Source organism: Chrysemys picta, chromosome 6, assembly GCF_011386835.1.
Source record: "Chrysemys picta bellii isolate R12L10 chromosome 6, ASM1138683v2, whole genome shotgun sequence".
NCBI classification, from domain to species: Eukaryota; Metazoa; Chordata; order Testudines; family Emydidae; genus Chrysemys; species Chrysemys picta.
This window is the reverse complement of record NC_088796.1, coordinates 92,607,213-92,623,190: the sequence shown is the minus strand read 5'-3', so window position 1 is coordinate 92,623,190 and position 15,978 is coordinate 92,607,213. Positions and strand designations below refer to the sequence as shown.

At 42.5% G+C, this 15,978-nt stretch overlaps 1 long non-coding RNA gene across 1 annotated transcript in view; it reads right to left on the bottom strand.

The window, feature by feature from the left end:
* Nucleotides 1-879: 879 nt before the first annotated feature.
* Nucleotides 880-15,978, bottom strand: part of LOC101947123 (uncharacterized) — a 20,687-nt gene continuing 5,588 nt past the window's right edge. The window contains exons 2-4 of the long non-coding RNA XR_010588626.1: nt 14,067-14,136; nt 9,594-9,655; nt 880-1,201 (exon numbers count right to left, since the gene is read on the bottom strand). This is a non-coding gene — a long non-coding RNA (uncharacterized LOC101947123). The remainder of the gene's footprint in view (nt 1,202-9,593; nt 9,656-14,066; nt 14,137-15,978) is intronic.

The following is a 15,978-nucleotide window of genomic DNA, read 5'->3' as shown; positions in this document are numbered from 1 at the left end:
CTCTGATTTTACAGAAGTCGATTTTTGGGAACAGATTGTATAAAGTCGAGTGCATGCGTCCACACTAAGCACATTAATTTGGCGATGTGCGTCCCTAGAACCGTGGCAAGCATTGACTTTCGGAGCGGTGCACTGTGGTAGCTATCCCACAGTTCCCGCAATCCCCGCTGCCCATTGGAATTATGGGTTGAGCTCCCAATGCCTGATGGGGCCAAAAATTTGTCACGGGTGGCTATGGGTAAATGTAATCTGTCAACCCTCCCTCCGTGAAAGCAACGGCAGACAATCATTTTGCGCCCTTTTCCCTGGATTGCCCGAGCAGATGCCATAGCACGGCAAGCATGGAGCCCATTCAGCCTCTTTTCACTGTCACCATATGCCTACTTGATGCTGCTGACAGACACGGTACTACAGTGCTACACAGCAGCAGCTGCAATGCCTTGCCTTTGCGAGTTAGCAAAGATGGTTACCAGTCATTCTGTACCGTTTGCTGCTTTGCAAGTTGGCAAAGACGGTTACCAGTCATACTGTACCATCTGCTGCTGTCATGGGTACTCCTGGCCGGCCTCCGTGAGGTTGGTCGGGGGCACCTAGACAAAAATGGGAATGACTCCCCAGGTCATTCTCTTCTTTAAGTTTTGTCTAGTAGAGATTCAGTGCTGCCTAGAATATCAGGCAAGCCTACTAAAGAACCACAGATGCAAGTGGCTGCTCCGGGTCAGAGCCTCAGACATCCCGCAAAAATGATGAGCTGCATGCCATTCTAGGGGGTGCCCCTACAACAACCCCACCCATTGCTTCCCTCCTTCCCCACCCCTCCCAGGCTACCTTGGCAGTTATCCCCCCATTTGTGTGATGAAGTAATGAAGAATGCATGAATTTTAAACAACACTGACTTTATTGCCTCTGCAAGCAGAGATCAAAGGTGGGAGGGGACGGTGGTTGGCTTACAGGGAAGTAGAGTGAACCACCATTCTGCACTTGCTCAGCCTATAGTCTGTCCATCATGGCCTTGGAGATTTTTTTTAAATGTTTTGGCATTCGTCTTTTGGAACGGAGTTCTGATAGCACGGATTCATCTCCACATACAGCAATCAGGTCCAGTACGGTCCATGCTGGAGCTCTTTTTCGATTCTGGGACTGCATGTTCACCTGTGCTGATGAGCTCTGCATGGTCACCTGTGCTGATCAGCTCTCCACGCTGGGGAAACAGGAAATGAAATTCAAAAGTTTGCGGGGCTTTTCCTGTCTAACTGGCCAGTGCATCCGAGTTCAGATTGCTGTCCAGAGCGGTCACAATGGTGCACTGTGGGATAGCTCCCGAAGGCCAATACCGTCGAATTGCGTCCACGCTAAACCTAATTCAAACCGGCAATGTCGATTTCAGCGCTACTCCCCTCGTCGAGGAGGAGTACAGAAATCGATTTTAAGAGCCCTTTTTGTCGACAAAAATGGCTTCATTGTGTGGACGGGTGCAGGGTTAATTCGATTTAATGCTGCTAAATTCGACCTAAACTCATAGTGTAGTCCAGGCCATAGTTCTGAGTGCCCCAATCATCAAATCTGTATGCCATGAGCAATTTTTAATTTTTCAGCATCATTTCATTTTTGTCATTTCTCTCTGTTCAAGGTCTACTCATCCCAGCTGAATCATTCTAACAAGGCTATAAATGCAGAAAGTGTGTGTTGACTGGGGATAGTAAAAATAATGTATATCTCTGGAAAGTTACTACTTACACAAGTCAGCACAACTGTATATATCCAGCATTTAGATACGTGCAATGAGCCAAATCCTGGACTCGCTCAAGTCAATTCCAAATCTCATTGACTTCAGTGGGACTAGTGTTTAGACACCATATTTATAGGCACTTTATAAATATCAGTGGCTCCAATCCAGTAAATGTTACTAGGCATAATTCTTACTAGCAGGACTACTGTCGCTGAACTCACTGGCAGTCCTCATGACAGTGAGCACTATGCCAAATTGTATGTTTAGGATTAGGCACTAAAATAAATAGATAAGATAAAAGCTCAATGCATTTAGAGCACTGCACTGCCTGAAACTTGGTTTAGACTTAAAAATTAGGTTGACGTAGCTATGTTGGTCTGGGGTATGAAAAAATCACACCCCTGATCAGCATAGCTATGCTGACCTAAATCCAGTGTAGATGCAGCTATGTCAGCAGAAGAATTTTTTCATTAACACAGCTTCCATTGACCGGGGAGGTGGTGTTCCTGCACTGGTGGGAAAAACCCCTTCCGTTGATGTAGTCTGTGTCTACACTATGGGGTTATGTCGGCAAAACTATGGTGAGATAACTATGCTGGTATAGTGCTCTGTAGTGTAGACAAACCTTGATGCTGCTGTTGCTACATTTTAGTATTTTTGTTTCTTCACAACTGCCATGATGCCAACTGGACCTGATTAAGTTGACACAAAGATATGTTCTAAACAGTTTGTTTTCAATGTTTCAATTCTCTGTTATTTTGATGGCCTCCCTTTTCAGTGCCAGCCTTGGCAGGAACTAGTCCAACAAGTTTGTACCATCTTCATAACAAACCTCCCCATTGTTCTTTATTGTGTGTGTGTGTGTACACACATAAAGATCATAAAGTTTTAAGACTAAACATTTTGAAAACATTTTTCAGAAAGGACATGCTCAACAGTTCACAAGAGGATTAGTAAATATAGTTTGATTTCTTAGAAATCACATGTATTGCATTAAAATTCTAACCATTATCCAGAAGCAGCTTGTTTATAATGTTTATCTTGCAGTTTGCGTTTTTAATGTATTTAGGCTGTGATCTTGTGAGACAGAAAAACAAGGTAGGTGAGGTAATGTCTTTTACTTCTGCTGGTGAAAGAGACAAGGTTTTGAGCTTCCACCAAACTTTTCTTCAGTTCACATTTTCTGTTAAAACTATATTTCCAAAACTTTGCCATTTACAAGTTTAATCCCATCACCAAAGCATGGCAGATGTTTAATGTAAATTTTGGATATTGTAGTGCATTGGACAACTACATCCAGAGAAGATTTCACAGCACACACACTGCTATGAAGTGAAGACCTGTAAAATGAGGAGGGTAGGACCCTAGAGGGTGGGTTGTAGAACTTCCAACCAATGTACATGTTTTTTTTATTGCCTTCTGGTCCAAGTTGTATGGCACATTCTTCCTAACTTCAGTTTAGGGAGGGATGGATCGAAAGTTCAAATTTTTCAGTGATTTCTCTCTCTCAAAATTTCTCTTCAAATATGTTATGTTATTTTCTTGTTGTTTCATTTTGCCAAAATGCAATGTCACTGGGCTGTTCTGTGCTGTGACCTTCAAATTCTCCCTGATTGAGAAGATGAAACATCTTGGTGCCAGACCAAGGGTTAACAGCAACACAGCCAGCTTTCTTTTGCTCCACTCAGTGCCTGCCAAGTCACAACCTCAGATCCATCTTTATTCATACAGGCTGGGAGAGATTCACCTGCTCTGTGGCCAGGCTACCAGAGGATGTCACTGCAAGATGAAGCCTGTCTGGGTAGGGGAGAGGAGTTTACTTCTGCTGGAGGGATTGTGATACGTCTGTCAGAAGGGATCAATCTTTGCTAGATCTGAAGAGCTAGCCCTTTACTCTCATAGGATAAAGGGATTAGGCATATTGTAAGCCTCAATATAAACACCCCGATGAGCAAACATGACTTAAACATGAGCAGGACTGTTGTGATCACTTCTAAGCACAGGAGAAATTAAGATTTCTTAGGCTTCTTTATCCCAGTCTTCTTTCTTCCCAACTCATCCCTTTCCCCACCTTCTTGTAAACTCATTCTTGATTTCTCCATCTCTTCCTTCATTTGTTTCTCAGACCCTCCTTTCTGTGTTTGTTCACTGAACAACAACTTATTTTAAATTGTGTAGTTCGGGGTGATGCAGCTAAGCATAGCAGAGTATCCTGAATCACTTGCCTTGCCTGGCACTTACATATTTTTCTGATATAATCTAAAAGTATTCCTCAGAGTGTATTAACAGAAAATAGACTCTGCACCCCTGAAACAAAACATGCAATTATTGATCATTTATTCATCTTATAGTGTTCAGTGTGCCCAACACACCATTTCAGTAAAGCCGTTATCAGAAATGATGATCTTAAAGAAACGCTGAAAACACACCAGTGCACACGTGTGTTGTAGAATAATGGAAAGTGAAAGATGCCTCTCTGTTCTGGACTTCTGCACTCATTCATTTTGGCCTATGTACCATGAGGATAGGGTGTATGGAAAATGCAGAAGATAGACTAGGTAGATGAACTAGCTAGGAACTTTCTGAATGACTAGAAATATTAATAAGAAATGTTTCATCATTGAACCCTACTAGTTATTTGTATATGTTTATATAAAATGAAAATTAACCTTTGTAAAAGCACGTTTCAAAGAGTGATCCATTTGCTAATGATGGGGCATATTGTGCAATTTACACACAGCTCTAACTAGAAGGTAGTATAGAACAGCATGATCCTGGGGCAAACACTGGAGGGATAGTGTCTGGAGAGGCACAAGAAAGCTGTGCTGGAGTTTCTCGCTATACTTGAATTGTACCCTGTGCATAGGGTACAGCTCAGACATGTTGAGAAAGCAGATTGCACCCTCAGACCTACTATACTGGGTTTGCCGCAGCGCCCAATTTCCTTTCAGCCACTTGTAATAGGTAAGTGCCATTTTAAAAGTTAGATTCTGAGCTTTAAAATGACACCCAAGTCACCTGGGTATTCTAGGTGTAAAGAAGTGGGAGTGAATAGTTTAAACAGGTTTTTAAAAACCCATTACATTTCCTGCCTCCCCATCGCCCTCGCCCACAAGAAGTAAAGAAGGATGGAAGACTGCCTAGTTTTGTAATGTGTTGTATTAAGCTTTCAACTCCATGAAACAACCCTTACTCATGTGAGTAATCAGTAGCCTTTACTGACACAGGTAGACTACTCACGAGAATAAGGGTTACAGCGTAAGTGCCTATTACATTTTTACCCGATGGAAGCAGAATGTAACGTAGCACCTGTTTGAAATAGTCTCTTGCTAAGACACCACAGTTCCAAAAAAGGGAAGCTGAAGTCCACATACATAAGTATCCTGCAACTGCATGCAAATTTACCACAATTATATGTGGAAATGAGGTAACTGTGTGTACAAAGCAATAGGTAGGTGCCCAAGTACTCATTTGCACATGCACTTAACCAATGAGTATGCATGATTCACATCTATTAATCCATATTCGCTGGTGCAAATGTACACATGCAATTATTGCACCTTATAGGTATGAAACTGAAAGAGGCACACAACTGAGAGAAGAGGGAAATTTCATCTCTTATGTAACCAATGACACACTTTAGTAAATGCCATGATGTGTGGGTTAAATCCATCCCTCAGATTTGCAAGCATAGCTTTTACTGCCACAGGTACTGCAGATGCTTTTCTGAGTCCACAGTTCATATCACTATATTATCCTGTTTCAGTATATAATTATGTGTACATGTTGTATCTATTTGTGGTATTGTTGACTCAGTAGGTGGCACTCTTTTCTCTAAATTAGTACTTAGCCTGTGCTTCAGCTTCCTGTTAGGAGATGCCAAAGTGATGGGCCCTTCATCATCAAAGTGAGCTATAAAACTGAGGTCTGAACTACTTTGGTGATTAAAGATCTGACACTTTTTGCAAGGGAGTTGGGTGTTAGCCCCACTAACAGAGGCAGGCTGGAACCTGAGCACCGAAATTCCATATGTAGTTTGTACTGGACACCCTATGACTTATTCTCATCTCACTTCCATTTTTACACTGGCATAATGTCAGTTGAGTTACTGTTGATTTACACCAGAGTAAGTGAGATCAGAATCAAGCCCAGTGTTCTTTACTTTCCTCCCTAATATGTTGGGTAGTGTTTCTGGGTGCTGTTAAACAGGTGCTGTACTTCATTCCAGGAATGGCTGCATTTTAGTGTGAACGACTGATTCCTACATATTAAAGGCCAAACCATGGAAAACTCTCATTGGGATCTCAGATACTACTGTGTAGTACCCAGAGCTGAGCAAAGAAATCATATAGATGAAAAAATTAGCCTCTTGCTCTACTTACAAGTTATCTGTAGATATTTATATCTTAGGTGAATTTGAAATTATCTGTTGAATAGTTACTTCAGATATTTATTGATGTGTAAATTGTTCTGCAGCAGTTTGTTGCAATTACTCTATCGGAAATCCAAAATTAAAAGTTTGATTGGTCATATGGATTGTATGGTGTTATTCCTGTTAACTTGTGGGATGGTGTTTCTGGAACAAATACATTTACAAGTTCAAAAACCAATTTTAGTCAGTTAAAATTTGCTGTTGCCATGAATTTCTGACTGTGAACTCATGCACTAGGATAGTCTTTGGAAAACATAAAAAGGGAGCAGGACCGGCGCTTCCATTTAGGCAACCTCGGCGGTCGCCTAGGGCACCAGGATTTGGGGGGGCGGCAATTCGGCGGCGGGGGTCCTTCTGAACTCCGGGTCTTTGGCGGCAGTTCTGCGGCGGGTCCTTCACTCACTCCGGGACCCACCGCCAAAGGACCCCCCCACCACAGAATTCCCGACGATGACCGGGAGCGTGGAAGGACCCCCACCTAGGGCACCAAAACCCCTGGCATCGCTCCTGAAAGGGAGCATGCAGGGAGTGCAGTTCTAGCTTTGACTGAATATTTATGAAAAATGTCTTGGCATTTGTCTTGCTGTTGGTAAATGCAGAATTTTTAATGCCTACCCCCTTGAAGGATCCTAATCCCCTTTACACGTTTTGTAGTCCTTACTCAGGAAAAAAGGCTCCCACTGGAAATGTTTGGGCAAATTGTTTTTTTTTTTTAAATAAGCCATCTGTGAACTTTAAGTACAAAAAAGTTGCTCTTTAGAAGTTCAGGATCTTTGTGAGCCAGGGGTAAGAGTAAGTTCTGGCAGGGATGCTTTGGTAGTATCCAGAGAGCGAACTACAATCCATTGGAGGCAGAAAAATCCCCCTCATCTCTCCTGCCATTAAAATACTAATTTATTAGAGGAATATCCTTTAAAAGAGACACCTTTAAAGTGATGGGAGAGTGAAAGTCTTATCCCCATTTTACAGGTAGGAAACTGGGCACAGACTGATTAAGAGATTTACCCAAGCTCTCACAAGAAGTCTAACTAGAGTGACCAGACAGCAAATGTAAAAAATTAGAATGGGGGGTGGGGGATAATAGGAGCCTATATAAGAAAAAGACCCAAAAATCGGGACTGTCCCTATAAAATTGGGACATCTGGTCACCCTAAGCCTAACAGAGTCTGGAACTGAACCTAAATCGTCCGAGCCCAGTGCCTTAGCCACAAGAACATCCTTCTTCCTCCAACCCAAAGATTAGAAAGATGTAAACACATTGTTTGGATGAGTTTATGTGTTTGTAGAGCACTCCTGTTCATTTAACTGGAGCATTATTGTATGGCTCATTGGAGCAAGGTGGAGTGTAATTAAATAAGGTATAAGGCCTGGTCTGCATTTGAAACTTACGTCAACATAGTTACGGTGCTCAAGGATGTGAGAATTCCACACCCCAGAATGCTTTAGCTATGCTGACCTAACCTCTGGTGTAGACACGGGTAGGCTGCTGGAAGAATGCTTCCGTCAACCTAGCTACAATCATTTAGGGAAGTGGAGTTCCTATAGCAATGGAAAAACCTCTTTTGTCGCTGTAGTCTATGTCTATGTTACAGGGTTACAGAGGCATAGCTACGGGTAGACGTGGCCTAAGAGACTACAAGCAAGCATATTTGATTCTCAGTTTGGATTTCCCATTTTGTTCATTACTTTCATTTTAATGCTTTATTAGTCCCTTTGTCACATTTACCCCAGGGCTGGCTCCAGGCACCAATTGAGCAAGCAGGTGCTTGGGGCGGCCAAGGAGAAGGGACGGCACGTCGGGCTCTTTGGCGGCAATTCAGCAGAGGGTCCCTGTCCCTCTCGGAGGGAAGGACCTGCCACCGAATTGCCACCAAAGAAGAAAGTGGCACTGTGGAGCTGCCGCTGATTGTGATCGTGGCTTTTTTTTTTTTTTTTTTTTTCAGCCGCTTGGGGCAGCAAAAACCCTGGAGCCGGCCCTGATTCACCCCATCCAAATATTATATTCTGATGGCAATGAACTTGGCTGAGGGATAGTATCCAGGAGCTCCTGTTGGGGAGGTCTTTCTGTAGTTCATAGAGTGTAATTAATCAAATACTATATTGGAAATCTAGTTGGACTGAGTGTTTGCTCAACCTCTTCTATAGCATATACATATATGGAAGCATATTTGCAGATCTAGAGAAGTAAATTAATCAATTTAAGAACCCAGTTATCATTTGGGGAACAAGGTGAGGTGATAAAAGGGAACACCCTCTTCCCGTCCTTACAGTGGTACTGATTGGTAATGTAGTACCACTGAGTACTCTGGAACTAACCTGGCCTATGTCTCAGTGAGAGGTCAAAGAAGTTAGAACGGCATTTATAAGAACTGGTCATTCAGCAAAAGCCTGAGTCTTGACACATCCTGAATTTGTTAGTTCAAAAACAAGCTTTTATAGAGATTGCTGCTATTCAGGCTGGCAATTGAATGGAGGCGGGCCAGGGCCTCTGTGATGTAGAGAGCAGAGTAAAGGTATATGAAGCCCTGACACTGTGAAACTTTTATGCTCATAACCTTATTCAGATGAACTGTCCCATTCAACAGCTTATGTGAGTAACTGTACTCACGTGCATAGTGTTTGCAGGAGTGAATGCTTAAGGCCCAGTCCTGGTCCTATTGAAGTCAATGGCAAAACTCTCTGGCAATGGAACCACATGCTTGAATGCTTTTTTGACCTGGATCTGAAGTGATGAACCTAAGATAAGTGCTAGATTGCTAAGCATGTCACCTAAAAGTGAAACCTATCCAAGGCATAGGGCTGCTGATATAATCCTCTACAGAGCAAACATCTGAGATGTAGGTGTTGAGAGATTTAACACCAAAATAATCCAGTTTAATGATAAATCAGAACTGATAAAAAATAGAAGAGCACCATTCAAAATCAGGAAGGTTTCATGATCTTTTAATCAAGGTTTTCACTAATCTGGAGCGGGTTGCCTAGATTTGCTTTTAACATATTTGTAATTACTGGTGGTGGAATTACACTACGATTAGTTGGGGACAAAACCTGATGGTTAAAGGAGAAGATTTCTATGATCGAGATCAGCCAAGAGTGGAAGTTAGGTCATCTGAATGCAACCTAGATTGAAAGCCACATTGTACTGACTTGTCTTAGCCCTCTAGGAGGAGATGCCTGACTCTTAAACAGGCAATAATCTGTATGCGGCCTCTAATATTGAAACGTTGGTTTTAATAAGCATTTCCCCCCAAACCATTAGAGAAAATTCCAAGTGCATTACAAGTGACATGGTTTATTTTCAGCCCCTGTCCCAGAAGAGAGAGGTACTGTAATTGCTTTGTGTATGTTACAGGACCACTTGCTTATTGCTTGTGAAGATAAATGCCATGAATAATTCTTCTAATTCTAGTGAGGAGTTTCATTCACACTTACCAGCTGGAACCTGAGTCAGAACACTTCATTTCATTGGGAGAAGACATGGGTTCTTGCAGGCTCTATAAAAGATTAAGCAGCCTATGCAAATAAAGCTGTTGAACATTTCTTGTGACCTACAGCCCAGTGCAGCATACAAAAATCAAACACAAAGTTCATATTCACAGGCATTAATCTTATACATGTTGGTGGTTCTTTGGTAGTAAAAAGTAGACACATTTCTCAGGCCACATCCTCATTTGATGTAGTCAGCTTAAATCTATTGACTTCAGTAGAGCCAGCCAGGGATCTGGCCCAGCTATAGCCACCTCTAAAGGACATTTTCCTGTTCCTCCTCAGTATCCTTGGAAAAGGATTTCTTCTCTGGTGCCTGAATTATTATGATGGGGTTCAGTACCGTATTACTTCAGGATATCTTCAAATGAAAATATTCCAGGAGTGCAGTGACAATGGTGATGCTGAGGGTGTCAGCTTGACAATGAAGAATAGCATTCCATGATTCAAGAAGTAGGGTGCATCAATGGCTATTAGCCACAATGGTCAGGGTTGCGATCCTAACTCTGGCTACCAGAAGCTGTGAGTGGAAGATAGGGGTGGATTTCTCCATAATTGCCCTGTTGTGTACACTCCCACTGAAGCTCTGATATAGGCCACTGTCAGACACTGAATACTGGGCAAGGTGGACCATTATCTGACCCAGCATGGCAGCTCTTATGTGCACTGGATTATATTAAAAGGCAAGTACTTTAAAATTAAATACTTTTCTAATGCCTGTATAAATAACTTGTGGAACTCACTTCTGCAAGATTTTATTGTGCAAAAGTGGTTTAGCAAGATGCCAAAAAAGAAATACACATACAAATCAGAATATTGGCAATTGTACTAGTTAGGCTAAATTACAGGGATTATATTTAGAACTTCATGGTGTAGCCTTATCTCCACAGTGCCCTATGAACCACAGAGCACACCAGAGTTAACTTCTGAGGCACAGTCAGTACTGATTTCAGTGGTAACTGTACTGCTATGTATGGTTAAGTGCCTTGACCAAGGTCAAAGAAGGAGTGTCAGGGTCAGAATAAGAATGGGAGTCCATTGTTCTCAATCCCATGTCTAGTCTACTGGTCCAGCTGCATTCCCCCCATAGGTGCAAATCGATCTGGGGGCCTCTCAAAATCAATTGACAGGTTTATGTGGGTCCCCAAGAGCTGTGTAGGGGGAGGGGAAGATGAGAAACTCAATCGGCAAATTTCAATGCAGGATTAACTTTCAACCCTAGAAATCAGGTTTACATGTACAAGATTGTCTCATCAAGGGTGAGGGAAACTACAAACTGATTCTTCATCTGATGAAAGCTAAATTTAGCCCTAACATTTTAGTCCCCCATATCAGGGGAGGCCCATGGCCATAGGATTCATAGTATCTACCAGTCAGCTCTGCACATGCACACACCTACTTCCACCCCCAATGACCTGCTCCTGGCTGGCATTTATCTCTCTAAATTGCCAGTGCTGAAATAACATACAATTGTGTGTAAAAAAAGAGGAACTAGTAGCCACTATCTGTGTAGTTTAGAGATGAGATGTAAGTTTATGTAATGGATAGATTGATTTCCCACCCATCCCAGTTTAGCTGCAGAATAGATTCCCAAGAACCCCTCTGAGTGATGTCTATGGACATAACAGCCTATATATTATTATTACCTTGGCAAAGCTTATTACATCTCATACTGCTGCCAGCCTAACAGCAGGAAGAAAAGATTATTGCTGCTGCAAAAAATGAAATGATTACATTTTCAACAGGGTAGAGGAGAAAACCACTTTCACTTCCATTTCCTGGAAGCCCCCCCATCCTTATTTGGGGGCATTGCCTGAGTCCCAGAACATAAAATTCTCTCATACTAGAGTGAAAATAAACCATCTTGACTGCAACCATCGTGAGAGCAGGCAATAAAAAACAAAAAAGCATAATGTTTTACTGTCAGATCTTCTGCTGATGCACACAAGTTCTGTCTTCTGTGCAGCTTTCCCACCAGATTCAAGAACAGCGACTTCTTTTTGGTGAGGGATGGAGAAATTTTATTATTATTTAAACTCCAGGTTTTTAAATGCAATTTGTTTGGGGGATTACCCAGCCTGATACCTGAAGACACCAGGGTTATCTCTGAATTCATTCCCAACAGTGCTTCCTCAGGATTTATGATTGACAATTTGAGTGTATCACTCTTGCAAACATCATATTGTTCACAATCAAGGCTATATAGCTCAAATGGATGACAGGATGGTCCTCTGATTAAGGTGCTGGTCTGCAGCACAAGAGGTCTTAGCTCAATTCTTAGTTCCGGCATGGATTTTCTGTGTCAGTTTGGGCTTTGATATTCAAAACTGAGTATCTAAAATCAGGCTATTAAGTTAATTCTTAATTGAGGCATCTAAATAAAGGGCCAGCTTTTCAAAAGCACTATTGACTTTAATGGGAGCATTTGGGAGCTCAGCACTTTTGAAAATTAGGCTATTTATTTAGTACCTAAAAAAGGATTTATAGCCAAACTTGAAGCACCAATTTTTTAAAAATCTTGGCCTTTGTCACTCTCTGCCTCAATTCCCATCTGTAAAATAGGGATAATACTTTTCTCACAACCTTTCTCTATCTTGTCTATTTAAATAGTCCCTGTCCCAAAGAGTTTACAATCTTACTTTGTGTACATAGAGCACCTAGCGAAACCAGGCATTGATCTTGCCCGGCACTACTGAAATACGATAAAAAAAAATTGTACTAAAACTTGGGAGTAGGTGAGGATATCACCAGGGGTATAGGGCAAACCAGAAAGTCCTACTTCAAGTAAGAACTTGGTTTGTCTTTTAAGTGTTTCTTATTGTGTGATTATTGTTGCACCATGGCTGTCATTTTGTGCAAATGTTGCTCACTGCCATCCTTGTCTATTTTTAGTTATACAGAAACAGCAATTAGCAGCTCAGGCTGCTGTCTGTTTTCTGATGTTGTGCTTTCCCATACACGTGATCCTGCCTGGGTTCTATGAATTACATGTAAGCTAAGACATGGGTTGGAAATGAGAGATTTTATTATTGTTTTAGATGAATTTGGTGTGTCTGAAGAGTGCTCAATTTACAGACTTGGAACCTAAATTCCTTTATTCAGCCATGGATGAAGTAAAACACAAGCAGTACAAGATTCCCTACACTGTTCTGCCAATAAATGTCAATCCTGACCTGAATGAATCACCTCTAGAGTGACAGGGTAGTTCACTTTCCATTCCCATTTACTCCTTGGCCTCTTAACACAGATGCTAATAGTGATGGCAGCTTTTGTAATGTAGACCCTTGTCCACTAAGAACTGGACTAAAACGACAACATTTTTCACACAAGCCACTGAACAGCCATCTGACAACAACTATTGATAGAGGCTGGAGTTTAATCACTGGAGGTCAAAGGGTCTGTATGCCAACTTTAATTCCTGCAGTCTTCCAGTCCCCTTAAATAAAAGCCATTGACAACTTCAGCCAGCAAATGAGACTTTTGACTTGCTAGAGTTCTTTTGATTACTCCCCTCTTGTGTGTGGTGGGGGCAGAGGGGGAAGACTTCTGGGTTCATCATCATTAAGCATTCCAATCTGCTCCTGGTCAGGCTCAGAAAAAGTCAGTTAAAGAGAGAGATAAAGGAGCAGCACTCAGCTTGAAAGAAGTACTGGGAAATAGTAGGTTTCTATATGTAATCTTGGACTGACATGCCTGTCTGTCTCCAGCTAGGAGTGGGGGAGCACAGAAAAAGGTTCACTTTTTTTAAGTATTATTATTTATTTGGTAGCATTATCACCTGTGGGCCAGGAAATTCTGTGAGGGGTCAGAGCCTCTTCCAAACCTTGGTGTTCTACTCAGTGCTGACTGAGCCATACAGTACAAACCTTTAGAATCAGAGTTTGATCGTGTAAGGACAGTGCCCCCTTCTCTGATTGAAAGCAGCTCCTAGTAGCATAATTGGGCACAAAGAGAAATAAGCAATAAACAACAATAACTATAGGGGTGCCAAAGTATTTGAACGGGGGTTAAACCAAGATACAGTCAAGGCAGGAAAAAATTCAGAGCCTTCCTGTATCAGTAATTTACATAGGGAAAAAAGATTTCTTTGAATGCTAAGTATTCTAGTGCTGTTTTTTGTTTCTTCATAATGTCAGTCTGTAGTTTCCCAGGTGGAAGTTAAAGACCCCCCTTTTCTCTACAGAATGCGTCATTGACTCTAGCTTTCAGAAATGACGTCAATTTAATTTCTCATTAGGAGGATGAATGTTGATATGCTTAGGGTCTACTATTGCAATGCAAGGAATAAAGCAGTGGCTGCAAGAAAGCCTTTGCTGAGCATGTCATCAGTGGCCACATTGGCTTACAGCAGGGGTCGGCAACGTTTGGCATGCAGCTCGCCAGGGTAAGCACTCTGGCAGGCCGGGCCAGTTTATTTACCTGCTGACGCAGCAGGTTCGGCCAATCACGCCCCCACTGGCCGCGGTTCGCCATCCCGGGCCAACTCCACCTAAACCAAAACAGAACCAGATTCCTGGCATGTAAAAATTAAAAGGTTATAGAGAAGTTTTTATACCAAGGGTTTGGGGGAAAGCCAACAGACACAGAGAAGCACATAGATTGGACAAAGACATTCCTTAGGGGAGTATCGATTAATGGGGATATCTTAGTAAATAGGAGAGGGTGGAAGTTGATAAAGCATAGTTAGAAACTGCAGAGAAACAGTAAAATGAAAGAGTCCCCCACACAATTACATCACATGAAGGCAGACAACTAAATATTGACAAATTTTGTGCTTGTATGAAAGTGCTAGAAGTCTAAATAGTAAGAACTTGAGTGCCTGATATTAAATGAGGATGTTGATATAATAGGTATCACAGAAACTTGGTGGAATGATGATAATCAATGGAACACAGTAATACCAGGGTGCAAAATATATAGGAATGACAGAGTAGGTCATGCTGGTGGGGGAGTGGAACTACATGTGAAAGAAAGCATAGAGTCAAATATAGTAAAAATCTTAAATAAATCCAACTGTACCATTAAAACTCTATGGATAGAAATCCCATGCTTGAATAATAAGAGTATAGTAATAGGAATATACTACCGACCTCCTAACCAGGATGATATGGTGATTGTGAAATGCTCAGGGACATTATGGAGGCTACAAAAACAGAAAACCCAATAACAATGGGGCATTTCAACTATCCCCCTTATTGATTGGGTACATGTCATCTCAGGATGGGATGCAGAGATAAAATTTCTAGACACCATTATGACTGCTTCTTGGAGCAGCTAGTCCTGGAACCCACAAAGGGAGAGGTAATTCTTGATTTAGTCCTAAGTAGAGCACAGGATCTGGTCCAAGAAGTGAATATAGCTAAACTGCTTGGTAATAGTGACCATAATGTAATTAAATTTAAACTTCCTTGTAGGGAAGAAAATACCAAAGAAACCCACCACAGTAGCATTTAACATGAAGAAGCTAGTTAAAGAGAAATTAAAAGGCACAGTCACAAGAGTGAAATGCCTGCAAGTTGCACGGAAGCTATTTAAAAACACCATAACAAGGGCTCAAACTAAATGTACAGTAGAACCTCAAATATACAAACACCAGAGTTACGGACTTACCAGACAACTGGACACCACTCTGTGAAACTGGATGTCCTCAATCAGGCAGCAGCACAGACAAAAAAAAATTAAAAAAAAAAAAAGGCAAATATTGTACTGCCTTGGGGCTTTAGCCTGAGGCTCAAGGTTTCAGTCGCTGGGGGGTTGAGGCTGCAGCCACAGGGGGCGGGGGTCAGGGCTCCAGGCAGAGTGGGGGCTCAGAGCTTCTGACCCTAGGGAGCACTGGCGCTCAGGGCTTTAGACTGGGGGGAGCACTGGGGCTTGGCATTCCCGACTTCAGCCACACGGAAGGTGCCAGGACTTCAGCCCCGCAGCTCCGTTGGCAGATTCAGCCCCATGGAAGGTGCTGGACTTCGGGGCTTTAGCTACGAGGGGAGTGCCGGTTTCAGTCTCAGTACCCCCCACCCCCTGCCCCGACTCAAACTGGGAGTGGAGCCATGGGGCTTAAGCCCTAAGCCCTGGCACCCTCCGCGAGGCTAAAACCAGGAGTGGAGACACAAGGCTGAAGCCCCAGCGCTCCCCCGAGGTCTAAAGCCCTGAGCCCCCTGGTGCTCCCAGGGGGCAGAAGCCCTGAACCTCCTGCTGGGAGTTGTGATGGTCTCTAGGGTCAGAAGCCCCAACTCGCCCTGACCCCCCCCCCCCCATGGCTGCAGCCTGAACTCCCCCCATGGCTGAAGTCCGTAACATCTTGTTCGGAGTTATGGACCATTTCATAGTCACA